Source organism: Rhinolophus sinicus, chromosome 2 (genome assembly GCF_057876585.1).
Source record: "Rhinolophus sinicus isolate RSI-liver-muscle chromosome 2, RSI-T2T, whole genome shotgun sequence".
Lineage (NCBI taxonomy): Eukaryota > Metazoa > Chordata > Mammalia > Chiroptera > Rhinolophidae > Rhinolophus > Rhinolophus sinicus.
In genome coordinates, this window is record NC_142502.1 from 4,789,851 (window position 1) to 4,817,143 (window position 27,293).

At 45.3% G+C, this 27,293-nt stretch overlaps 1 protein-coding gene and 1 long non-coding RNA gene across 3 annotated transcripts in view; both read right to left on the reverse strand.

Moving 5' to 3' along the window:
* The window catches only part of PACRG (parkin coregulated), a 447,188-nt gene that overhangs the window by 66,103 nt on the left and 353,792 nt on the right, over positions 1-27,293 (reverse strand). The window lies entirely within an intron of this gene.
* LOC141571733 (uncharacterized) lies at positions 1,067-25,848 on the reverse strand. The gene is made up of 3 exons (XR_012496813.2): positions 25,190-25,848; positions 6,907-9,110; positions 1,067-2,609 (listed from the first exon to the last, which is right to left on the reverse strand). It is a non-coding gene; the product is annotated as an uncharacterized LOC141571733 (long non-coding RNA).

The following is a 27,293-nucleotide window of genomic DNA, read 5'->3' on the forward strand; positions in this document are numbered from 1 at the left end:
GTCAATTATCGAGGGGGTGATGTTCAGATTTGAAATTTGAAAAGCTTTCTTTCAATTCGTTTGCTAAATGTAGACTTACCACCTGCTATGTGCTAACCACTAGGCCAGTGGCGGGAAACAGATACAGACACACACCATCATCTGCCAGCAGAGACAGCACAAAATGTTATCAGTGATTACATATCAAAAGTGGTGCTAACGTAGGAAATGAGTAAATTCAAGGATGAAGGACAAAGAAGAAAAACTGACTGATGGAAATATAGGAGAGACAATATTTTCAGGAGCTTTGTACATGAGAGAAATTTTCTGGGAAATGTATATATTTTACTCTATAATACTGAGAAAAATTTAGATTCAAGTCAATAGGCGTCAAAGAAGAGCTACTCAAAGTATAAGAATAGAGACTGTGAAAATCCTTGATGATGGGTGTTGAAAGTGTTTCTTCTTTACTCTGAGACCACCAGCAGTCAGCTGGCTACAATGCCCAGTGTGGTAACAGACGAAGAGGTGTCTTCAGGTCAGAGTGACCGCAGAAAGAATTATGTCTGATCCCCTCTTCCTTCACGACACCAGCACTTTACAAAGATTTCCTCTCACATGTTCTGCCCGGGCCTTAAATCCTCCCCCTGAAGTGTAATGCTCTTGTGAGAGTCAATCAAACCAGTGCTAGTATTTGTCTGTATGCAAGAGGTGAGCTTTGAGTTCTGGGAGTGAATGGGTTTCATTATTTATTCTTTTATATAAAACTCACCCACTGGAATATTTTCCTAAATCAATACATTTGTGTGTGTGTGTGTGTGTGTGTGTGTGTGTGTGTGTGTGTGGTATAATGGAATAAAGAAGAAGCGATGGAGAATCTTTGTTTCATTTAAAATACAATACATTGCTAAATAGTAGGAATACGAAAATTTTGGTCAGAAATTCAATTGTAGAGTATAATTAACTCTTATGTTAGTCTGTGCCATCATTAAACATTTTTTTTCTCAGTTAACCAAAAAGGAATTATAATTGCAATCTTACATAAAAGCTTTCATAAGACTACCTTCCACAGCTGTTCCTTAAGGCATATCCTTTATTTCAGTGATCAATGAAAGGATTTTAGCAGCATATAAGTGCACATATTTTGTGGCAGAAATAAATAACAGTTGAAAATATAAGAAAAGGATTTTCTCATTGATGTCAAGCTGAACAATGGTAGCGGGCAATTACAGTCTTTTCCTTATGACGTGGCTTAGAATACCAAGTAAAACAGGCAGTAATACCCCATTAAATGGAATAGAACGAGTCTTTTTGTGGCACAATTTCTACAAAGAAAGTGTTTTCAAGAGAAAATAGGTAATAAAGTGATTAATTTGTGACCTTAAACTAATGCGATTTATGGCGTTTCAATTTCTTTTCATAGAAACTATCTTATGAGAACAGAAACATGGCTTTACAGACAGTAACTGGGGTGACAAAGAGACCACTTCAACTTACTTTGTCTTAAAAGAACATTATTAGATTTTGAATAATGTTACTGTTGGCCTTACATTCATTCTCAATAAAAGTCAAGCATTTTTGTTGAGCTCAAGCAGAAGAAAAAGAGGAACTGAAGCTAGATTTTCTACCTATTTAATAACATTTCGTCAAATTAGCTACATCGGTAGAAAATGTTTATATGGAAAATATTCACCAAGACAGAAATCCATTTATGTAAGATTGTATCCATCAAGAGAATGAAACTACTGTAAACCAGGGTGCATACAATCTCAACACAATTTTATGAAACAATCACGTGACCAAAAATTATAGTGTCAGACTAAAGAGATGGAAGCTAACCCTGCTAAAACACCAAAACAACTCACCAATCAACCAACCAAACACACACACACACATACGAATATATATATATATATTTAAGGCCGATGAAATTCATCATACTAATTAAAGGAAATATCTCCACATCACTGTATCTCAAAACCATTTTATCTGTAACTCACCAACCATTCAATACCCCCTTAACGGCAAATGCCTGGCCTGACTTTGCATTCTCTCCACCTCCTCTGGCAGTCTCTGTGGCAGACAGTTTTAATTGATTATGGCTCTTCATTAATCTGGGGGTGGGGAAAGACTCAGAATCTTGTGTAGCACAGCCATTCCACCAATCAATCTGACTCAGAAAATGAGATGAATTTCATTTGCATCTATGGCAGACTAAATCTTCTTCAACTAGTCAGTAGACAAATATTTATGAAGTGCTGAAAAAATACCTAGGCTTAAGGATACAGAGAGGAAATTCAACTCAGTTTCTTCTGTCACAAAGATTAATTTCCAAAAGGGGAAAGAAGCTGGAAAAGCATAAATACACATAAATAAATCACAATTGTAGATAACTGAGAGAGTCCCTGGAAGGAGCAGGTGAGCTCAAGATGGCGCTTGGAGGGATGGAAAAGGGACAGCAGTGTTGTTAGGAAACCCACTTGGAGGTGAACTGCATTTTGGTATCAAGAAAAATGCATGTGCTTTGGCAGATGGGAGGAGAACAGTTGTTCCACTTTTACATATTAAGCGCTGACATCTGTATGGTGTATGCCATCACAGTTCCAAAGTATCTTGCAGCCACTGTTGCCCTGACAGGAAGAATTACAAACAGATATTTGTAGATTAAAAAATGCTTGGAGATCAGTTCTACAAGTAACCTTTGGGAAAGCAGAAAGTTTGCAGGTTTTCCCAAAGCCTCTTCCTTAAAAGCAATATTTGACCATAATAAAACACCAAGCTAAACTATAAACTGGCTTGCCAAGAGCAGAATTTAAAAAAGAAACCGTATCCTTTAAGGATCCCCGCGGAGGATAGCAAGGAAATTTTGAAAAGTCGAAAGCAATTCTCTATAATATAGATATTAAAACCTTATAAAACCTAATGAAAAATTCCACAGAGAAATATAGAAGAGGTAGTGAACACAACTTTTGCTCATTTCTCTTCAGCTCTGGTCAGCTGTTGAACTTTAGGCACGCCATTTCCTTGCTGGTGTGTGGATACTGACACAGAGGACAGATGGCATAGGATGGGCGCGAGGAAACCCCTTCTCAAAGGGGAAGGCTCTTGAGGAATTTGGAAGCAGATATTTCACGTTATATAAATAAACGAGAACCATACACTTGAGACATAAATTCTCGCATCACAAAAACCACCTCCACTTATTCAAGTGGCTTACCGTCATGGAGGGCAGCTATGTACAGTGGAGAAACTGGGAAATTATTTTAATTGAGTCTTTGTCTCCGGAAGGTTACGCTATGCTTAATTAATAGAAATGGAATATACTCTTACATGCTTCAGGATTATCAGTCGAATATAACATGCAAAAGGGAAAATATTATGGGTCTTGGGTGTATTAGATGGCAACAGGAAATGCGGTACTTCTAAAATGCTCAGACCATGCCGGAAACTTCTATCCTTATTTTTAATTATATGGGATTTATTAAATGAGTAATTTCAGAAGGTTGTAGTAACTATTAGAATAAATCAGTAAAACATTTCATGAAGTCTTCCGTTAAACATTTAACCAGTTCAAAGTAACTAATGGGTTTATTGTAAGCTCAGATTCAGCTGACATAACTGAACTTACCTCAGGTGATAAACGTCCAGCAGAATCCTGTTTTAAATTCTCTTACGCATCTATAGCAATAAAAGTGATCATCCCTTGCGGTAGCTTCCCCCCCCCCCCCGATTTATTTATTCCTGAATTCATAAAAATTCCCATCCCCCACTTGGGCAACCATCAGCTAGTTCTCTATAAGTCTCTTTCTGTTGTTTTCTTTATTCATTTGTTTTGTTCCTTTTTTTAGATTCCACATATAAGAGAAATCATATGGTATTTGTCTACCTCTGTCTGACTGACTTCACTTAGCATAAGAGCCTCTAGGTCCATCGATGTCATCACAAATGGCAAGATTTTATTCTTGTGTACGGCTCAGTACTATTCCATTGTATGTACATATACTACATCTTCTTTAGCCGTTTGTCTGTCAGTGGAAACCTAGGTTGCTTCCACATCTTGGCTATTATAAATAATGCTGCAAGGAACATAGGGGTGCGTATATCTTTTTGAATTGGTGTTTTTGTTTTCTCTGGATAAATACCAGAAGTAGAATTGCTGGATTGTATGACAGCTCTATTTTCAGTTTTTAGAGGAACTTCCATACTGTTTTCCATAGTGGCTGCACCAATCTGCAATCCCACCAACCGTGCACGAGGGTTCCCTTTTCTCCACATCCTCGCCAGCACTTGTTTGTTGATTTATTGATAATAGCCCTTCTGTCAGGGGTGAGGTAATATCTCCCTGATGATTAGTGACGTTGAGCATCTTTTTCATACTCGTATGTCTGTTGGCCATCTGTATGTCCTCTTTGGAGAAATGTCTATTTAGGTCCTCTGCCCATTTTTAAAAATGGGTTGTTTGGTTTTTGGTGTTAAGCCTATGAGTTCCTTATGTATTTTGGATTATTAACCCCCTATTTGATGCATCATTTACAAATATTGTCTCCCATTCTTTTTGTTTTGTTGATGGTTTCTTTCACAGTGTAAAAGCTTTTTAGTTTGATATAATCTCATTTGTTTATTTTTGGTTTTGTTGCTGTTGCCTGAGGAGATATATCCAAAAAGATATTGTTAAGAAAGATGTCAGAGAGTTTAGTGCCTATGTTTTCTTCTAGGAGTTTTATGGTCTCATGTCTTACATTTAAGTCTTTAATCCATCTTTATTTTTGTACATGGTGTAAGAAAGTGGTTCAATTTCATTTTTTGCATGTTTCTGTCCAGTTTTCTCAACACCACATTGAGGAGATTGTCTTTACCCCATTGCATATCCTTGTTTTCTTTGATCAATTGACTGTATAAGTGAGGGTTTATTTCTGGGCTCTCTATTATTATATATTCCATTGAGCTATATATCTATGTTTTTATGCCAGTACCATACTGTTTTGATTATTAGAGCTTTGTAGTATATTTTTTCTCTCAGGAAGCGTGATACCTCCCATTTTGTTCTTTCTCAAAATTTCTTTAGCTGTTCGTGGTATTTAGTGGTTCCATATAATTTTTAGGATTAGTTGTTCTAATTCTGAGAAGAATGCCATTGGTATTTTAATAGGGATTGCACTGAATGTGTATATTGCTTTAAGTAGTAAGGACATTTTGACAATATTAATTCTTTCAGTCCATGAGCAAGGTCTATCCTTCCATTTATTTGTATCTTGTTCCATTTCTTTCTTCGATGTCCTATAGTTGTCAGAGTCCAGGTCTTTCACTTTATAATCTCAGGCATTTTCTTCCAATTATGTACTTCCAGCTATGCCTTCCCACCTTCTCAGGGGCTTCAGCCAATAGATTACTTTCTTTCTCTTTTGTACCTTCAGTTTCATGGAGCTTATATCTTTCTTTACTGTAACATGGCATGTCTTTTTCATTTTAAAATAAACAGCAAATCTCTCTCTGTACCCAAAACTCTACCAAAATTTGCCTCCACTTTAACACCTTCACCACCAAGTTTCTTGAAAGAGTTGCCTACACTTGCTCCTTTCCTCTGCTCTCATTTGTTTCTTAATTTTCCCACCCATTGTAATCTGGCCTCTTTTCTCCAAGAGCGAGAACGGCTGTACCATCCAGTTTCATTCCTTATCGCACGTGGCCTCTAAGAGAAATTTTTGACCACGCCCCCTTTCTTTAAACACATTCTTGTTTTGGTTTCCACAGAGGGAACTTCCTGGTTTCTCTCCCACATCACTGGCTATGTCATCTTTGCCCCCTTCGGGAGCTGTCGTTCCCTTAGACGTAGCTGTTACCCAGGACCTCACCCTAGACTTTACTATTTTCGAGGGTCATCTCCTCCATCAATGACCCCGGTTATCCGCTAAAACCCAGTGACTCTTAAATCTCTTATTTCCTACCAGGCATTTAAAAAATTGAGTCCCAGGACCGAATGTCGAATTATTTAGGGAACATTCCCATTGGACGTCCCCCAGGTGATGAAATCCTCACAAACAAAAGCACAACTTACTCTTTCTCTTCTTTCCACAAAGTTGCTTCTTATTCTGTGTTTCCCATTTCAGAACGTTGTTTTCATCTTTTAGCCACTCACCCCCCACCTATAATTATTATTAAGATGGTCCTTTACAGTTCTTAAACATTCTTCAAAGATTTTTCATTTCTCTCCATCTCCTCTGCCACCAACACATTGAAGCCATTGCCATTTCTTACTTGGAAGTGCTGTCTCCAGCCTCCTCGGTGGTCTCTCTGACTAGCCTATCCCTCATCATCTCTACATGAACATTTTTCCATTTTTCATAAACTCATACTGTATTTTCTCACACAGTGAAATACAAGGTAGTTATTTCTTTGGGTTAGCACACAAAAGTCATTTAACCTACTCAGAGTAATTTAGAAAGTAATGTATCTCAAGTTCAATGTCGTTGTCATTTCTCTCTCTCTCTCTCTCTCTAAGTTAATGTCTATGTAAACTGTAAAATGACTTTTGCAGGCCTTTCACTCCTGGATTCCTTCACTATTTCCCTGTTTGTACTGGCAGGTATGCTCTTTCTTCATCAGTCCATCCATCCATCCATCCATCCATCCATCCATCCATCCATCCATCCATCCATCCATCCTCTATCCATCTTTCCATCCATCTCCAGCTTTGTTCCTAAATTATTTACATCTCCTAAGAAGCATGTATAAGACACAACAATAGGTGAGAAAGACATCAATGACAGTAAACAGGCTATTCCTACCATGAGACAGGTAAGATGAAAATTTGAGAGGATACATGATGATATTGTTTGTGTAAAAAGGGTGATGAAGCCAATTGTTCCAAAGGATACTTTCATGGGGGACCAAACGCCCTCTTGATTATATTATGTAATATAACTTTACCTCATATATTTTAGCAGGAAAATGCATCTGGAGTCCCAGCTTTGTTGCTGAGACCACCTTCTCCCAGGAGATGTCTTTCGCTGTCCTGGTTGGGCTATACACACAGGGACACCCCAGCTACAACTCTGGAGGGATGTGGCCCAGTTGCTTGGGGCAGGGTTTCAGCTAGAAGAACAGGTCAGGAGAGGCTGAGGGCTGGTTGAGCAGTGGAAGCTCCTGGAGGCAGGCAAGGGGTGTGTGTGTGTGTGTGAGTGTGTGTGTGAGTGTGAGTGTGTGTGTGAGTGTGTGTGTGTGAGTGTGTGTGCGTGTGTGTGTCTGTGTGTGTGTGAGTGTCTGTGTGTGTGTGTGTGTGTGTGTGTGTGTGTGTGTGCACGTGCAGCGGGGAAGGGCCCAGGGCCTCCAGATGGGAGTAACCTCCTGAGTGAGAAACGCCATTAACTGTGCCCAGGTCCGATTGGACTGTTCCCCTGCTCTGCCACCTCCAGGGACTCGTCTGTCTCTTCCTCCCGGCAGCTATTCCTGACCAGGGCTCCTGGTCTGTCCCGTCCACAGGGAACAACTCCTTTTCCCTGCTGTACCTTCAGGAAGCACGTAGCATTCAAACCGCTAAGTGTGTACTTCCAGTAACAATGCCAGGAACACAGAGCCTCTTCCTCTGCTCGTCTCGCCGCTGCTCCTATCCCCTCGCCTTTCTCACCTTGTTTCCTCCCTCCCTGTTCTTGCCCCTTCTTCCTCCTTCCTCCTTTGCCCCTCATGTCCTTCCCTTCTTGCTGCCGAGGTAGATAAGGCACGGGGTTTCCTCTGCACCCCCAGGCAGGAGCTAAGAGCCACCACAGCAGAACCCTCAGATGCAGACGTGGCCGCTGTGTCAGAGCAGCTGAGGGGCCCCCGGAGCTGTGGACATCGCACCCGGGCAGGGAGCATTCCTCTGTTACAAAAATGTGACCCTAATCTCATTTCCTTATGTTTTCTCCTGGTCACAAATATTTTTAAAACGAGTATAACTGCATTGGCCTGTCGTTAGTCACTAGCCTCAGGTCACACCTGTCACGGTCTGTGTGGGAGAATGTGACTTCTGTAAGGGTGTTTGACTGTGAGAACAGAGCTGACCTACAGCCTGGGCAATAAGCGGTCCTCTTCAAGTCATCTACAGAAGGAGATGGTTGATTTGTTCTCGACCAGCCTCAGCGCTGTGCAGCACACACCGCAGAGGAAATGTCTGCAAATGCGCATTCCATAAAACCACGACTTGCCAGCTGCAGCGGAGCGAAGCAGGACTTAGTCTCATGCAGTGATGGGGAGCTCAGCAGTCTTGAGCCAGGCTGTGGTCTAGGGCGGCTCCTGCGTGCGCAGTCCCAGCTCAGAGACAGCAAGCGGGCTTCAGCTTGTGGCTCTCTGACAATTGTCCAATGATTCTGAACTATGCCAGCTTGTGGTACGGGGCTGTGATGGATGCACGGTTTCTGCTGAAGGTAAAGGGAGGGAGGTGGCAGTGTGCTCAAGTAGAGAACTGTGGGCATGTCCTCTCCTCTGCTCCAGGAGCCTCTCAGCACAAACTGCTGCACGGGCACAGGCTGTCTCATTTATGGAACCTCAGGGACCCATTCCGCCCAAGTCCTCTTGAGGGCTTGAGCAAGAGTGGCTATGCCGATTTTTTCTCTCCTCTGTGCCCGCTTCTCTCATCACCCCAATCCTTGGGTAGATCTAGGGAGCACAGAAGGGGACGTGGGTACTTTCAGGCAGGGAAGAGGGTATTGAGGATAAAAATAAAATCAAGTCAGAAGGAAGGCAACTGAGTCATGCAGCTGGATGCTGGTCCGGTGGAAAGATGAAGTAAGTCAAGGATTTCTAGCCTCTGCCAGACGCACTTTGTGAAGTCACTTTTTACCGAAGTGAACAGACTCAGTTGAGCTGGGCTTACGGTTGTCGTGACTTGGCAGAGCAGCTAATACATCTGTCCTGAATTGTGTCCCCCACGCAGGGGCACGAAGCAGGCTGGGGTGTCGTCATCACCGCAGCGTGACCCTCCTGTGCTGTGTATGGGTGCAGACTGTCCATGGCTCACAAAGGGAGTGGCCAGGAAAACCTGATCAGGACCAGGCAGGCTGTTAACGAAATGACAGGGACTTCTGTTCTTTTTGTTCTGTGAGCATATTCAGTGGCATGGCAGTGAGTGGTCAATAGGACAGGAAAAAAGTTGGCAGCTGGAGGCAAGAGATAAGAAAAGCGGTAAGTAGCAAGATCGCAGCACGGCAGGTAGAAAACTCTGCCCAGTGGTCTGTTGCTGGTTTGCCCGTGATCTCGGCTTCCTGAAGTCCATGGGACACCCTTTGCCAGCCGCCCCAGTCTGCGGTGTCTGTTTTCTGGGCTGGGGGGAGAAACTTGCCTTTGCCTGGGTCTCTTGGCTGGGCCTGCAAATTGCAGCATATTTCCCCCCACTCCTCCCCCCCTTCTCCATCCTACCTGCCACACTCATTACTGATTTCCAGACCTCTCTCCTGGGGTGCTTTTCCCGACAAAGATGCTTCTCTATCCTCCTCCGCCTCCTCCTCTCTCCAAGAACTGCCGTTCAGAACCAAATTCAAGGCCTAGGTCCTGCAGGAAGCCTTTTCTGATCCCTTGAGGCTATGATGACATTTTAGTCCCCCCCATCCCCCCAACCTCCTGCAATTCCTACTGCACTTATGGTGACTTAGCGTCCAGTTATATACCATCCTGTGTTCTGTACATGTATCTTCAACCATGTTTTAGGTTTTTATGGTGACTGCCTCTTTGGTATTCTCAGCAGCAACAAGCAGATGTGTAGACAGTTGTAGCAAGCACCCAGGAATACTTGTGGCTGATAAACTGCTTAGCTGCTATTCCAAGGGCATATGTTCCTAATGGAAAGAACACAACTATCTGTGCTGCTATGGAGACGTTAAAAATTGGTGGTGAAATGCTTGGTCTCAAAGGAGAGCAGTGGAGTAAAGAAGATTCGTATTTGCGGAGTTCTTCATGCGTTCGCATGACACAAGGAGTACATATATGGGCATAAAGTCTTCTCTGCCAAGAGCTTTCCGAGAGGGGCACAGTCCACTCCTGAAGACGGCCACTCAGTGGGACATGGGGGTTTCTGAGGCCCCTGGACAGAAGGTCAACGATGGTGACATGAAATTCGTCGTTTTTATTTTGTTTCAATGCCCAGAAGCAAACTGCTGAAGAGTTTCATTATGGGGTCAGAAGTGAATTAGGTTGTTAATTAGAGGAACTTAGTATGAATCTTTGGGCCTGAAATGGGAAATGTCACCTGGAGACCGTGTAGAGGCTGACTGACGTAGAAACTGGGAGCACTATAGAGTCGTTGGTCCTCCTAAGACAAAGTCAGCACTTCTCTCATCATCTTCTCTTCTTTCTTAAGAAAAATTCCTCTCTGGCCCAAATTTCTTCAGAGAAGCTTTCTCCTTCTTTTTAACAGCCTTTCCCAATAGCATTTGGCAGATACAGCTTACTATTTTTAAACAGTCATGAAATTGATGAAAGGGGAAAACGATGGTATTTGACTGTTAAAACGGTGGTGCTGCCGAGGCTCTGGAAATTCAAGCCTAAGCGGAAATCCTTTGGAACTCTGGCTGGGGCAAGGCCCACAGACGACTCCTCGCTAAGTCATGAAATGATGATTCTGGCAAGCAAACTGTCAGATGCAATCTGAGCACTTTGAGAAGCAGCAGAATTGGTGTTTGAACATGATTTTGCAAAGACATTTACACTGACATAAAATTTATCACTTTTTAGTGTGGTGAGATTTAATATTTTAATAAACGAAACTCCAAATGAAATCTCCTTTCTCCGAATTAGATATCCCCTCCCCCCGCCCCCGCTCTTTTTTTAATGTTCCAGGGAGAAAGTGAACTAGCCATTTGGAAAACTTCTTTTACACAGGGTTTTATAGGTTTGAACGTTTGAATAGACCTTAAGTTTCAACCCATCTAAGATGGAAAAATAACTAGACCCATTTCATGACCTGTAAGACGTATCTGACGTGTCCAAATGTAGGCCGCTTTCCTAGAGGATTGTCCCAGTCTGCGTTTATTCTAATTTATAAATATATCTTTCATTTTCAGGTGAAATTTTTACTTTCAGACACCTTATAAAAATAATTATGTCTTTTATAAAAATAATTATGCCATTTCTTTATTTCTCCAGCAAACCAAGACTGTTTTTTAAAAAAGGATTGTATGTTTTCCATAAAAAGGAAATCTTTGGTATAAAATTGGCTTACTAATCATATCGCACAGTCAGAGAAAGATGCACTACCTTAATCCTTTTGTGATAAACTGGCCGCCAACCTAATTTTGAATTAATTAATCTATTTAGCAAGTGTGGGGCTTCCACTGTATGGCTAGACTCGTCTAGGTGTGCTTTTAGCACTTTGTCTCTCTCTCTCTCTCTCTTCTTTAAAGACTGGTTTGTTTTAAAGAGGCCCTCCAACGCTCCTCTGCCATCACCAGGCCCATCTATTCAGTACTTTTCATACGCTGATTATAAGCACCCTCTAGACTCCAGAACCCTGCCTACGCTTCCTGATTCTGCAAATCTTTCTACTAGCTCTCACTTGAGGAATTCATTGTCTGAGAACCAGTCAAATCCCTGGGTGGGCATGGAATTTTGTCATAATTATTACTAGTAGATTGGAAAAAAAAAAAATCTCCTTTTCATCTAACCAACATTAGAAATAATAAACAATTATGTGTGTGTTATGTGTTTGTATGTGTGTGTGTGTGTGTGTGTATATATATATATATATATATATATATATATATATATATATTTATTTATTTATTTTTTAAACAATCCTTTTGGTTACATTTCCAAACTCTGAACTAATACTCATTTTGATACGTTTTTTTTTTCTTTCACAATTACAGCCTCTCTGTATGATCCTTAACCATATGTTAATTTTGAAAAGATGCTGAACATCACTAATCATCAGGGAAATAGAAATCAAAACCACACTGCGATATCACCTCACACCTGTTAGAATGGCTATTGTCAAAAGGCAACAAATACCAAGTGTTATTGAGGATGTGGAGAAAAGCGAACCCTCGTGCACTGTTGGTGGGATTTCAAATTGGTGCAACCACTATGGAAAACAGTATGGAGGTTCCTGAAAAAAACTAAAAGTAGAACTACCTTATAACCCAGCAATTCCACTTCTGGGTATATATATCTAAAGAAAACAAAAACAATTCTAAAGATATAGGCACCCCTATATTCATTGCAGCATTATTTACAGTAGCCAAGTTATGGAAACCACTCAGGTGTTTATCAGAAGGTGAATGGATAAAGATGAAGTGGTCTATGTACACAACAGAATGTCACTTGGCCATAACAAAGATGAAATATTCCCATTTGCGACAACATAGATGGACTAAGAGGGTATTACACCAGGTGAAATAAGTCAGAGAAAGACAAATACAGCATGATTTCACTTACATGTGGACTTTTACAAACTCAAAACAAACGAAAACTTAAAAACAAAAACTGACTCATAGAAACAAAGAACAAGCCTATGGTGGCCAGGGGGGGGAGGGGTGGATGAAAAAGGTGAAGGGAAACATGGTAAATAACAGGGTGATAACTTTGCACGGTGACATATGGGTACTAGACTTAGAGTAATGAGCACACAGGAAGGGCTACAAATGTCCAATTATTATGTTGTACACCTGAAACTAATATAAAACTGTATGCCAATATACTTTAATAAAAATTTTGAAAAGATAAAACTAAAAGTCTTCATTAGTCTGCTGTTTTTCTAAGGTGAGATGACTGTTCCCACCTTGGACATATCTTCGTGGCTCAGCACATGTGCCTTATGCATTATTAGTGTAATCTCTGGCTGGCAGTGTCAGCCTGGCAGGAGGAATGCACTAACATGCCAAGTGTGGGTCAGTCTTTCCTGCAGGCGGGCAGCTCATCTCTGTGGCACTAGCTGGCTGAGCCAGCTTGGCAAGTCTTCTTGCAAATGCATATGTGGGTCTGGGTATAAAAGTGAATGTTTTCGAGGAACTCAGTGTTAAAGCATCGCAGTTTTGGTCAGTAATAAAGCTATTTCTCCTACTGCCGACATAGCCTGGCGCACATCCTGTGACGACGGTGGGCTGGCAGCACTGCTGCCACGAGGGGCGGCGCAGCGTTGGTGATGGTTTCCAGCCCTCTTGTCAGCCTCGTGTTATGTATGTTTGGTGCATCTTCAATGTCTAACTCATTAGAAAGGCAGGAAGTCATGTCTTTTGTATGCGGCAAGCAAATGAGCATGAAATCGTGTATGGTTTACTGTGATTCTTAGTCCCACTGGCTATTTAAATAGAAGTCAATGTAAAGGATTCAACACTTTTCCGTTAGTTTTCACTTCACATCATGCGCCACTGTTCAGGCTGCTTCAAGTATTGCCCAGGTGCTCACCCCCCAGCACTGCAGCATGGGCTCCCCATGGGAACTGCTGTCCTCTTCAGCTGGGAGCACCATGTTCCAGGTCACCCCCAGCCGTGGCAGCCCACACTCAGTGACTGGCTGCTGTACGGGTGTGAAGACCCAGCCCCCTCGCTCAACTGGAGACGACCTGGGAGCCCTGCTCCCTCTGGCCACTCCTGTTTCTCTCACTGTCTTACAGGTACTGCTTCTGTGTGAAAATCTCCATCTCAGAGCCTATTTCCGGGGAACCTGAGACAGTCACCAATCTCTATTTGGTTTCCCACGCACTGTTTAGAAAAACAATGCAATTAAGAAGGCACTGCCGCCCCCTTACAGCTCAAGCCTCTCTGCCTGTTTTCACGTCCTCTCCCTTTCATGTCATCTCCGTTTTCAGCCTCTTGAAAGCCCACCAGAAGCCAAAGCCAGCAAAACACACTCCTCTGCCCAAGCCTCTCCGACAGCCTTCTCTTTCCTTCCTCTCTTCCCAAACGGAGTCCTCCTGCAGCCCTTTATTCAGACTTCCTCCCTTATAGGATGAACTTTCCCCTCGTGCTTTGGGGTTGGGGTCCTCTGCCTCCCTCACCGGACTATGCGCTTGAGGGTTGGGACCCTCCTTCCTCCCTCCTCTGTCTCCCCATGTCCATGTGTCACGCCTGGAGCACAGCAGGCTCTCAGCAAACGCTTTCTCAATGGGACACATACTTTTTATTCTTAATATTTTAATTTATTCTTAATAGTCTTCTATTTTACTTCTTTTTCTTACGCATGATATACAGATACCAAACCTACTACTTTTTTTTAGTAAAAGTTAATTGGTAATCATTTAGGGCAAGATGTCTAAACATTGTCAAATAATCCCAATAATATTATAGTCTCATTTATTTTTTCTTTTTGAGCTCAATAATCATTAACTTTTCTATGACATACTGATATGACTTCAATGATACACGAGTTTTCAAAAGTAACAATTTAAGTGTTAAAGTCAATTATTTTCGTTCCTTGGGATACATACAGTCTAGTCCTAGTAATTTTATAAATGTTAACGTTTATAAATGTTTCCTTGTTTCTCTGATGTCAGTATCTGTTTCTGCAGAGCCTACATTATTTCTTAGTGCTCGAAATTTCTTTAATTTTTCTGTCTAGGAAGCACTGGACAAAATGTCTCCGCTCTCTTAGGGTTCTGTCAGCTCTACGCCTTCGTCCTTATTTGTGAGCGTGCACAGAATGGCGCTGATGAAAGTGGGTTTCTGTGCAATGCGTTTGTTCACGCATTCTTCTCCTTGACACACTCTCCCATCTCCCACGTCCCTGAGGTCAGTAACAAGGTTGATGGTGATGGGTCTTGTGGTACTTTTCTTTCCAGAAGGCTGTTCTGAGAAATCCAACACATTTCTTCTGCAAACACATTTATGGACTGATACAGTCTTTGTAGTGGGTTAGTTTTCCTGCATTTTTTCAGATAATTCTGTATTCTATCATAAAAGGTTTTGGTTTTTTTTTTAAATTTCAGCTTATTGTCAGAATTTGATGAGTTCAATTAATTATTTAGGGAAAGCGTTCTACTTAGCTTCTGGATTTGCTGTCCTCTGCACTGAATTCGGACATCTCTGGGTCCGCAGGATGCAGCCGTCTGCATTCACACACCCTCAGGCAGACCCCAGAGTTGCAGGGAGAAAACTTCCTTCCATCCTAAACGACTGGCTGTGTAAGTCCCCAGGGCCTGGGATCCTCAGCTCAGCCCACCAATGCCCTGAGCCTGTTAATAGGCAGACTCTGCCCTGTCATAGGTGTACCGGTGACATTCAACTTTGGGTCTTCCTCAAACCCGCCCAGACAAAGTGCTTCTGCCTGCACGGCACACGTTCACGAGGGTCCTCGGCAGCTTGGGCTTCTTTGCAATCTTATTTCTTGACCTTTCCTTGTTTATTCACAACCTCTATTATTCTAAAGTAGTCCCCTTGACTGCAGATACCTTCCTTTCCTGGTCGTCAGACCTAAGCAGAGTCCTCTGGATTCAACGTAAGACAGGCTGTGCTGTCATGAAACATGACCCCTGTGCCTGAGCTTTTCAGCTGTAAATGGCGATATGAGTAAAAGGACGGTGTCTGCTTCACAGAGTGGCTGTGAGGACTCGGTGTCTTGCACAGGGACGGAGCCTGCACAGAGCCTGGCTCACGGCAGGGCTCGGTCACTGCCAGTCACCTCCTAGCCCGAGCCCGCGCAGGACAGAAGGGACATTGCTCTTTCAATGCCCAGGTTTAGGCCCTGGAGAGGGAGCCATCTGCAGAGGATCCCTGTCTTCAGGTTCTATTCTATTTGGGAACTTAAGACCAAATACACAAAGGCACAGATAAGTGGAATAGGGTGACAACGAATAAGATACGGGGGAAAAAGAATATTCATTTGATGACGTCACGTTTACTTACAAGACAATGAAATGCTTTCTAGACAGCTGGGGCTGACCAGCTCCATTATTTTCTTATGGATTTTGTCTCCAAAATGCCTGCTTGACTTTTTCAATAGCAACGTGCTGACAGCAAGGCTTATTTTAATCTTGGACTGTATTATTTCCTCTAACTTTGCCTTGTCTCTAATGTGCAGTTGTTAGAATAATGAGGTGGTTCAGAGTCCCCACCCTGGTGTCAGCCGAGCGCTGCCCCTCACTTGCGTGACCTGCCCCAAGTCAAACACCATCTCTAAGCCTAAATGTGCCTTTCTCAAAAAATGGGGATAGTGATGAACCTTACTTCTTAGGGATGTCGTGAGGATTCCATAAAATAATCCACGGAAGCCCTGAGGATGGCATCTGGCCCTTGGTAAACATTCAGTACCTTTCAATCATTATTAGCAAAGATAGTAATGACATTGCAGAGACTTTTTAAACATTTACATGCGCTCACCCACATTTAACTTCTCAAGAAATATAAAGAAAAGATACACAAATGCCTCTCTCTGAATCAGTGTATGTCTGGAAGTTTCAAACAATGGCATAGTTTTAGGTGCTGGATTGTACCTTTCTTATTTAATTCAGTTTACGATACATTATGGAGAAATCTACAGGTGCTCTGTGAGTTTCCATAACCACATCTTTTCCTGCATTATTTCCTCTGCCTTGAAGCGGGGCTCCCAAGCTTGCATCCCACTCCTGTCCCAAGTCTACTGTGGGGGCAGCAGGAGGGCATAAGGTGAATCTCAGCCCAGGTGCCAACTAACAGCGTGCCTGTCTGCTCGTCCCAGCATGCTCTGGCTCCACAGTCCCTGGCTAAACGACACAATGTATGGGAAACTCACAGAAAGTGCCCTGGGAAAGTGGGAGGTGTTATCACAAAGATGGGGTGGTCCCTCTCCTGCGCTCCCCACCGCAGTCCTCTGTACTGTACCGGCTCCATCTGTAGCAGAAGACGCACAATTCACCCTGTGCCCATTCTGACTTCCTGCTGTGTACATCTCTCATCTAGATTTCACTGCATATCACAGTGAAAAGGTAGGGTCTTTGCCCAGAATGGAACTCACATTGTAATGGGAAAGAGAGCTAATACGCTACTAGTAGGTGATTATTTGGTTTTAAACAGCCGTGTGTTCCATGGAAGAAAATAAAGCGTGGTGAAAAGACAGTCACTGGGGAGAGGGGCGTGCAGCTCTTCTATAGGGTCAGCTGTAGGATTACAGGGTCAGCGCAGGCCTTTTGCGAGGGCATCTGGACAGACCTGAATGATGGTCTGCTCATTGGGGAGGGTTGGAGGGGAAAGGTTCCAGGCAAAGAACGGAAACCTTAAAGGCCTCCAGTAGGAAATTACCTGGTGCTTCTGAGGAACATGGAAAAGGCTGGTATGGGCCAGTTGTAAGGGAGTGAGGCAGAGAGCAGCAGGAGGGAGGCTGCACAGGCAGGAGGGAGGCTGCACAGGCAGGAGGGAGGTTGCAGAGGCAGGAGGGAGGCTGCACGGGCAGGAGGGAGGCTGCGCAGGCAGGAGGGAGGCTGCACAGGCAGCAGGGAGGCTGCACAGGCAGGAGGGAGGCTGCACAGGCAGCAGGGAGGCTGCACAGGCAGGAGGGAGGCTGCACAGGCAGGAGGGAGGGTGCACAGGCAGGAGGGAGGTTGCAGAGGCAGGAGGGAGGCTGCACAGACAGGAGGGAGGCTGCACGGGCAGGAGGGAGGTTGCAGAGGCAGGAGGGAGGCTGCATGGGCAGGAGGGAGGCTGCAGAGGCAGGAGGGAGGCTGCACAGGCAGGAGGGAGGCTGCACAGGCAGGAGGGAGGCTGCACAGGCAGGAGGGAGGCTGCACAGGTAGAAGGGAGGCTGCACAGGCAGGAGGGAGGCTGCACAGGCAGGAGGGAGGCTGCACAGGCAAGAGGGAGGCTGCACAGGCAGGAGGGAGGTTGCAGAGGCAGGAGGGAGGCTGCACGGGCAGGAGGGAGGCTGCACGGGCAGGAGGGAGGCTGCACGGGCAGCAGGGAGGCTGCACGGGCAGGAGGGAGGCTGCACGGGCAGCAGGGAGGCTGCACGGGCAGCAGGGAGGCTGCACGGGCAGGAGGGAGGCTGCACGGGCAGGAGGGAGGCTGCACGGGCAGCAGGGAGGCTGCACGGGCAGGAGGGAGGCTGCACGAGCAGGAGGGAGGCTGCACGGGCAGGAGGGAGGCTGCACGGGCAGGAGGGAGGCTGCACGGGCAGGAGGGAGGGTGCACGGGCAGCAGGGAGGGTGCACGGGCAGGAGGGAGGCTGCACAGGCAGGAGGGAGGTTGCAGAGGCAGGAGGGAGGCTGCACGGGCAGGAGGGAGGCTGCACAGGCAGGAGGGAGGCTGCACAGGCAGCAGGGAGGCTGCACAGGCAGGAGGGAGGCTGCACAGGCAGCAGGGAGGCTGCACAGGCAGGAGGGAGGCTGCACAGGCAGGAGGGAGGGTGCACAGGCAGGAGGGAGGTTGCAGAGGCAGGAGGGAGGCTGCACAGACAGGAGGGAGGCTGCACGGGCAGGAGGGAGGTTGCAGAGGCAGGAGGGAGGCTGCATGGGCAGGAGGGAGGCTGCAGAGGCAGGAGTGAGGCTGCAGAGGCAGGAGGGAGGCTGCACAGGCAGGAGGGAGGCTGCACAGGCAGGAGGGAGGCTGCACAGGTAGAAGGGAGGCTGCACAGGCAGGAGGGAGGCTGCACAGGCAGGAGGGAGGCTGCACAGGCAAGAGGGAGGCTGCACAGGCAGGAGGGAGGTTGCAGAGGCAGGAGGGAGGCTGCACGGGCAGGAGGGAGGCTGCACGGGCAGGAGGGAGGCTGCACGGGCAGCAGGGAGGCTGCACAGGCAGGAGGGAGGCTGCACAGGCAGCAGGGAGGCTGCACGGGCAGCAGGGAGGCTGCACGGGCAGGAGGGAGGCTGCACGGGCAGGAGGGAGGCTGCACGGGCAGGAGGGAGGCTGCACGGGCAGCAGGGAGGCTGCACGGGCAGGAGGGAGGCTGCACGAGCAGGAGGGAGGCTGCACGGGCAGGAGGGAGGCTGCACGGGCAGGAGGGAGGCTGCACGGGCAGGAGGGAGGGTGCACGGGCAGCAGGGAGGGTGCACAGGCAGCAGGGAGGCTGCACAGGCAGGAGGGAGGGTGCACAGGCAGCAGGGAGGCTGCACAGGCAGGAGGGAGGCTGCACGGGCAGGAGGGAGGCTGCACGGGCAGGAGGGAGGCTGCACAGGTAGGAGGGAGGTTGCACAGGTAGGAGGGAGGCTGCACAGACAGGAGGGAGGCTGAACGGGCAGGAGGGAGGCTGCACAGGTAGGAGGGAGGTTGCACAGGTAGGAGGGAGGCTGCACAGACAGGAGGGAGGCTGAACGGGCAGGAGGGAGGCTGCACGGGCAGGAGGGAGGCTGCACGGGCAGGAGGGAGGCTGCACAGGCGGGAGGGAGGCTGCACGGGCAGGAGGGAGGCTGCATGAGCAGGAGGGAGGCTGCACGGGTGGGAGGGAGGCTGCACGGGCAAAGGGAGGCTTCACGGGCAGGAAGGAGGCTGCACGGGCGGGAGGGAGGCTGCACGGGCAGGAGGGAGGCTTCACGGGCAGGAGGGAGGCTGCACGGGCAGGAGGGAGGCTGCACGGGCAGGAGGGAGGCTGCATGAGCAGGAGGGAGGTTGCACAGACAGGAGGGAGGCTGCACGGGCAGAAGGGAGGCTGCACGGGCAGCAGGGAGGCTGCACAGGCAGGAGGGAGGCTGCACGGGCAGCAGGGAGGCTGCACGGGCAGGAGGGAGGCTGCACGGGCAGCAGGGAGGCTGCACGGGCAGGAGGGAGGCTGCACGGGCAGCAGGGAGGCTGCACGGGCAGGAGGGAGGCTGCACGGGCAGGAGGGAGGCTGCACGGGCAGGAGGGAGGCTGCACGGGCAGGAGGGAGGCTGCACGGGCAGCAGGGAGGCTGCACGGGCAGGAGGGAGGCTGCACGGGCAGCAGGGAGGCTGCACGGGCAGGAGGGAGGCTGCACGGGCAGCAGGGAGGCTGCACGGGCAGGAGGGAGGCTGCACGGGCAGGAGGGAGGCTGCACGGGCAGGAGGGAGGCTGCACGGGCAGGAGGGAGGCTGCACAGACAGGAGGGAGGCTGCACGGGTAGGAGGGAGGCTGAACGGGCAGGAGGGAGGCTGCACGGGCAGGAGGGAGGCTGCACGGGCAGGAGGGAGGCTGCATGAGCAGGAGGGAGGTTGCAGAGGCAGGAGGGAGGCTGCACGGGCAGGAGGGAGGCTGCACAGGTAGGAGGGAGGCTGCACAGGTAGGAGGGAGGCTGCACCGGCCAAAGATCTGGATGCACCTGCTGGGAATGCGGGTTTGATCCTAAGTGTGACAAGAAGCCACTGGGAAGTTATTTCCACATTAAGAAGATAATGCTGAATGCATATCGCATGGAGAAGAGACCTTGAGACAGTGAGAGTGGAAGCGAGGTGAGAAGTACAAGGCTATTGTGGACGTCCAATTAAGGACAGTGGAGGCTTGGAAAGTCAGCCCCTGAATTTAGTGATAAGTGATTGGGCCCAGGAGCTATTCTGAGGCCAGAGCCACAACCCACTGATGGAAGGGTGTGTCACATAAGGGTAAGGTCAAGGATGACATTTAGGATTTTGGCCTGAGTCACTGGCATCATTGACTGAGAGGCAAATGATGAGCAAAGAAGAGTGGACTTTGGGGAGCAACAGAGTGGTGTGTCACCTACTCAAATGCCCAAATGGGCATGTGGAGTCGGCAACTGGATATGCAAGTCAGGAGCATATGGGCCTTGGACTCAGCATCTGTATATAAAATGGCTTTAACCGTGGCCTAGGACAGCGTTTCTCAGCAGAACAGGCACTATTTTTTTAAAATCAGATAATAGCTGTCATATGCATTGTGGGATGTTTACAGCAGCATCTGTGCCCACCCTCGACCTAACAGATGCCTACAGAATTTCCCTCAGTTGTGACACATGTGTCCCCAGACATTTCCAAGTGACCCTTGCTGGCATAGGTGTTAGGAGACTGCAGCTGAAATAGGGATGGCCTGAGCCCTGAGCCTTGCTGCCTGCAGAGCTGTGAGAGCCTCAGGGGGCATGGGGGCGGGGTGGCCGATGAGCTGGGAGGAGCTCGGGAGCCGGAGGTGTGGAATCCAAGAAGGCTGTGGTCAAGGTCAAGGCGGGTGGACTGGTTAGAGCCGCTGAGAGCTTGAGAAAGATGGGGACAAGGAACTGACTGCTGGATTTGGCAAAAGGAAGGTTCTCAGGGACTTGACAAGACGTATCCTAATGGGTGAGAGCATGAAAGACCCACTGAGTGGGCCGTGGAAGGAAGGGGCAGGATGGAGGAGTGGGTGCAGAAGGCATGGGTGACCTGGATGAGAACTGTTGAGAAAAACAGAAATGGTGTGACAAACCCAAAAGAGCGAGGAGATTGGAAGGCATCTTTTTAAAGTGACATGGGTAAAAAGTGGGATAATTGTAGAAAGCAAGTTCTGCGGTAGGTGAGAGAGGATGGGATTCAGTAGAGCTTGGGGGCTGGCTGTGGGCCATCGCACAGTGGATGCTGCGTCCTTTGTAGGAGGAGGGAAAGCAGGACCTGTGACTACAGATGCAGTAGGGAAGTTGATGTTTTTGGTAGAAGATGTGGTACTTCTTATTTCCTAGGAAAACAGGACGCTAATTTATTAGCCAAGAATGAGGAATGAAACAGTTCCCTAAGAGGGGGCAAATACAAACTTCCTAGGGATAGGTGGAAAGAGTGTTGCCTTTCGGAGCTGTATGCTCTCCCTGCACCCAGGGACCCCATCTGGGCCCTGATTTCCAGGGCGCCTGCCGCGTCCACCCACTGCCAGTCCCCACTCTTTGACAGCTGGGTTTCTGTTGTGGTGGTCGGGGGCGGGGGCTCCCTGAGTCTGAGCTTCCACCTGGAGCTGGCTTACCTTTTTGGGCTTTGTATCTAAACCACAGGGTGACACTCTGACCCCTCTCTGCTCACTCTCCACCTCCGAGCCCTGTGGCAGCACCATCACACCTATATCCCGACCCCAGTCCTTTCAGGACTCAAAGAAGGTTTTGAATGAAAATCGGGAAGACTCATTGGCAAAGGCATGTTGCTAGAATGCTCGTGGGTATTTCAAAGGTCCTCATGGGGAACAAAATCCTGCAGAAACAGTAAATATACATGATTGTCAGTTTTAATATGGATTACGGAAGGTTCTAAACATAGGAGGAAAGTTGAAAGCCAGTTGATTGAATAGCGTAAAGTTGCTAGTTAATGACGGCCAAAGCTTAATCATAGGTGGTTTTGTTCCTGGAAGATGGTGCCCTGAGTAAAAATGATTAACATAAGTTGGACTGCAAATGGGGGGAAAACATAGCAACGTCACCTGTCATGAGTTTCACATTATTATAAAGTTGTATTGCTGCATAGTGTGAGCGTGTGTGTGTGTGTGTGTGTGTGTGTGTGTGTGGACATGTGCTGGGGAGAATGGAGGTGGCGGATGGTGTTTGTGGAAGGAAATTTGAAATAGACTCAACTTTGATTTTCTTAAAGCATCAAGGTCCAACTTGCGCTTTACATTTCTTTGTTAATTTCTCATCTAGCCCAGCTCTGTTAATTATAGAGTTTCCAGGCATTTATAAGTATTTCTCTAAAACTCCTGCCATGAGTTTTTGTTCCTCTTTGGTTTCTTCCCCTTTTCTCTTGATGGCAGTCTCGTGAACCCCATGGTCCCGTGATTCTCTTCTGCCCCATCCTCCATCAGGGTTTGGTCTGAGTTCTTCTCCTTCAGTTTCCTTGAAATTGTGAAAGTCCCTCAGTTTCCAGCTGTCTTTCCCCTGTGTTCTCTCCTTTGGGGAAGATACCCCTTTGCGGCTCTCACTGTGTGTCTTTACACCGCCTTCAGCGTTCCTGTGCCTTCAGCGCAAATGGTAAGGAAAGTAGCTCCATGTGCTTCTTATAAGAGCCAGCTGTCTCCTACCCAGGTAAATACTGGGGTCTCCAGGGTTCCACAAATGACCATTTCTCTTTGTTTTTCCTGGGTGATTTTATGAACCCACACAGCCATGAAGGTGGCAACCTTGCAAGCCAGGATGTCTCATAAATATCTCTAAGGCATTTATTCTACTTGCTTACTGGCCATTTCCTCCTTGATGTCCCATCAGCATCATAACTCAGCGTATGAAAACCTTAGATCATCATATTTCCCCTAAACACTCTTTTCCTGAATTCACACAGGTTAATGTCATCAATATTTGCCTAGTCAAGAAAAATGCAATCTATTCAAACTGACTCCAGAAGAGACAGAAAACAGACTAATAACAATGAATGATGCTATTAAAACTACTAATAAATTACCTTTAAAAATATACCATACCCAGTTGGCTTTAGGAGTGACTCAAGTCAACTGTCTACAGAACTGTTATTTCCATATTTACACCTATTCAAACTCCACTAAAAGAAAGAAACCTCCACAATCCTTTTTCAAAAAGGATTGACACCAAAAACCACTGACACCAAAACCTGACAGAAATGGTTCTAAATTAGAGAATTCTTCTGCATAGCACAAAATCTTAAAGTAATTATTAAAGAGATTTAGCATCACATTAAGAGAAAAATACACCCCAGCCAAGTTGCATTTATATCCTGAATATGTAGGTGAGCTGACAGAAAATATATAAATGGGTCAAATTAATATATAATTGCAAAGGTTAAGGAGGCAAATTATATAACTCATGTAGTTGATACCAAAAGAGGCATTTTGACAAACATCAACATTCCTTTCTAATGTTAAAAACTGTTGGTAAGGTAAGAGCTTTTTTAAGCCACCATTCGGCTTAATAATAAAACACTAAAAATCTTCCTATTAAAATCTGGAAAAACACAAGGATGTTGACCATTGTTACAACTATTCAAAATTGCGGTTCAAATCGCAAGCAATAATGTTAAACAAGAGAAATAAATGAAATGTATAAATACTGGAAGAAAGAGTTATGCTACTTTGTGTAGATTTTATGACTAACAACCAGAAAATACAAGGTGAATCACCCAAAAAACTATAAATAAGAGAATCCGGTTAAGATTATAAATATACATACCAGAGCTGTATTTTATCCATAGATCTATAAACAATAAGCAATGGGAAAACACAGTGAAAGAAACTGAAGGAAGCAACTGATTTATTATAGCAAAATAAAATGAAACAAAAAAGATAAAATACCTATGGATGATCTTAAAAGGAGATGTATAAAATTATGTAAAGAAAACCGTAAAACTCTATTGAAAAGGACTTAAAAGAAGGTTTGAAGACATAATACTATAGGTATAACCCTTCTACTTGAAGTGTTTTACAAATTCAATGGGATTTTTTCTGGGCACCCAGAAAATCTAGTTTTCTTATGAGAAGAAAAAAAAAGAAGAAGAAGAAGAAAAAGAAACATGTGAGAATAGTAGCCTGGCAAATTCTGGAAAGAAGGTTAGTGAGGAGGGAATAGCCCCACAAGATATTAAAACTCTGCCATCCAATATATCACTAGCCACATGTGGCTTTTTTGAAATATAAATTAATGAAATATAAATAAAATAAAGATTTATTCCAAGGATGCAGTGTGACTAGTGGGCAGAGAAACAGACCGTTTCCATCATTGCAGAAGGTTCTATCAGACAGTGCTCTAGTAACACGTGTTATTAAACTTTAATAATGAGCCTCTTCAGTTTGGTTCTGAAGAGGAAATAGTTAAGAACAGAACAGAGACCAGAATTAGACCCAAATAGTGTGGGAATTTATAGATCGTGATAAAAAGCTGTGTTTCAAAGATGGAGAAAAGAGAGGCTATGTTTTATATGATGCTGGAACCATTGACTAATCAATTGAAAAAATATGCAGCTGTACCTTTATCTCTTTATTTAAACCAATATAAATTCCAGATATGATAAAGATTTAAAAGGTAGAAACAGAACTAAGCAAACCCCCTTACTGTTCTAGAAGAAAAGGATGAGTGAATTTATTTATAAACTTGAAGTGGGGATATTTGCAATGCATATAACTGACAAAGGGCTAATTTCCCTTATTTTCAAAACGCTTGTACCAATCAATATGAAAAAGCAACTGAAACAATAGAAAAAATGATATTAATAGGGACTTAATAAGAAAAGAAATACACATGGTGGTAATCGTATGGAATGACATTCAGCTTCATTCACCAGGAGCCCCCCCACCCCCCGATATTTTAGTGTGTATTTTCTACAAACAAGGACATTCTCCTCTAAACCACAAGACTAGCCCTGAAATCAGGAAACTAACAACGGTGCATACTCCCTGTCATCACTCTGTGTTCCAGCCCCCACTGCAGGGCCATGGGTGCTGCTCCCAGCAGGTCCCGACCTCCTCACCTGTGAGTACCCTGCTCTGGACCTTGGCTCCCTGCTGGCAGGTGCACACAGACTGTTGTGCCTGCCTAGTGGCTCGGACAGAACTGCTGGAAGAGCAGGAACCCCCGCATCCCACACCTCCTGTTTGCTTATCTCCTTGTTCTCAGCCACCCTGAGAGGACAGCCAGCTGCTTAGACATAGTAACTATGTCTGGCGGAAGGAACTAGGAAGCCGCCTTTTACCGTGCCCGTACTGAGCAAAATGCTTTCATGAGTCATTTTATTACGTGCAACGGATTTGAACACTGAGAATCATGGCAGATTCGTTCTTGTTCCAAGGCTTAGATTTTTAAGTTCCATTATATAGACATATGCTGAGATTTAAGTTAGGAAAATACTTAACCAAATATGGCCACGGTCTAAATTCTCATGAAAAAAGCCACCTCTGTATGTATGCTTTACATTCTGTGTTACTGGTGGACAGTGTGGGTGTCGGGGCGAGTGTCCCCGGAATGTGCCACCCTGGTGTGCAGATTAGTTTGAACTGAAATTAATTAAAGTCCAACAAACTCAGGAAGAGTTTTTACTTCCCCTTTTTTTCAGGAAATTCAGATAGAAAAACCTGCTTCAGGAAGGGAAACTTGGCATAATCACCTTGAGAATTCTCACCCTAGAATTAATTAGTCAGGAAGACTCCAAGCATGTTCACTGGATCACCCCCGCCCCCCCCCCCCCCCCCCCGCATTATTTCTGGGTTGCCCAGCAAGAATTTGCCTATTACATCTGTTCCTCTCTTCCTCAAGTACCAGTAAATCGCCCGTTCTCACTTCTGAAATCTAATACCCCATCCTAAACCTTTCTGTCTTTGTCCAAAATGTCATATACACCCAATGCTGCCTCACTTGTCTTTGGAATTTTCATGTATATGTGAATTCCCCATGCACACATATTAAAGTTTGATTTTTCTCCTGCTAATTTGTCTCTATTAATTTGATTATTACTCCAGCTAGAAGAACTTCGAAGGTGGTAGGAAAAGCATTAATTTTTTTTAGCCTCCATGATTGGGAAAATACTTTGTTCATTTTGGTAAGTTTTAAAATAATTATTTAGGTTGACCTCAGAGGTCTGCTCCTTTAATCTATAAAACAGTGGTTCTACCATGTGGAAAATATTACTAAAATCAAGCATTAGTGTTTTTATTAAACCAATGATGGAATAGTACCCGGAACTACCGTATGAAACGTTCCTGAGAGATGTGAAGTAGTTGCATAATTCGTACATAAGCATCAAAGAATCACCACATTGCCTGGAGAAGAATTTCTAACACTGTCAGTAAAAAGTCAGCTTTAAGTGTTGCTGTCGTAATCACAGTGTTATGAGCCAAAGGGAATTTTTTTTTTTTTAAAGAGAAGAGAGTTTCTGTGATTAGAACCTGTCACATAAGCCTAAGAGAAAATAATTGAGTATCATCAAGTAAAGCTCCAGTGAAGTGATGAAGACTTTTATTAAGTCACTATTACTTGAAGGAAGACATTTTTACATTGTAGGGAACTGTAGGTCTGCTCATGGTCTGATTAATAGGGCATAGAACATCAGGAGAGCAGAGATCCCCCAACAGGCACAGTTTGACATTCACAGGGATTTCTAGGTGGCTTGGCTCGAGGACTGCATACACTCACTGTGGACAGGAATGTTGATTTTAATAGACTGTCTTAGACCTGCTTTACTTCTGAGTCACAATGGCTGTTTCAAGAAAAATAAAGAACGTGAAGGTATGTTTGTGTGTTTTAGATGTACGGAATGGCCTCAAACAGCTTTCAGTTGTTAATTTACCATACAATACCTCTTTTGTGTCACATCAAATTATGGTTTCAATGTGTTGGGACCTTGTTCAAGTATTAAGGAGGTTGATGTATGTTGATTTCACACTTTACGAAAAAAAATCAATATGAAGGAATTAAAAAATGCGGTAAAGTCACATTATTCCTTTAGAATAAACATTATGTGGTAGTTGTCTCATTTTGTGCTATCCTCATCTGTGAAATTGGGTAATCCTTGTACCATAACCTGTCAATATTAACAACTATTTGTTGTTCGCACCGTTCAATCTCTGCTTTATACCCAA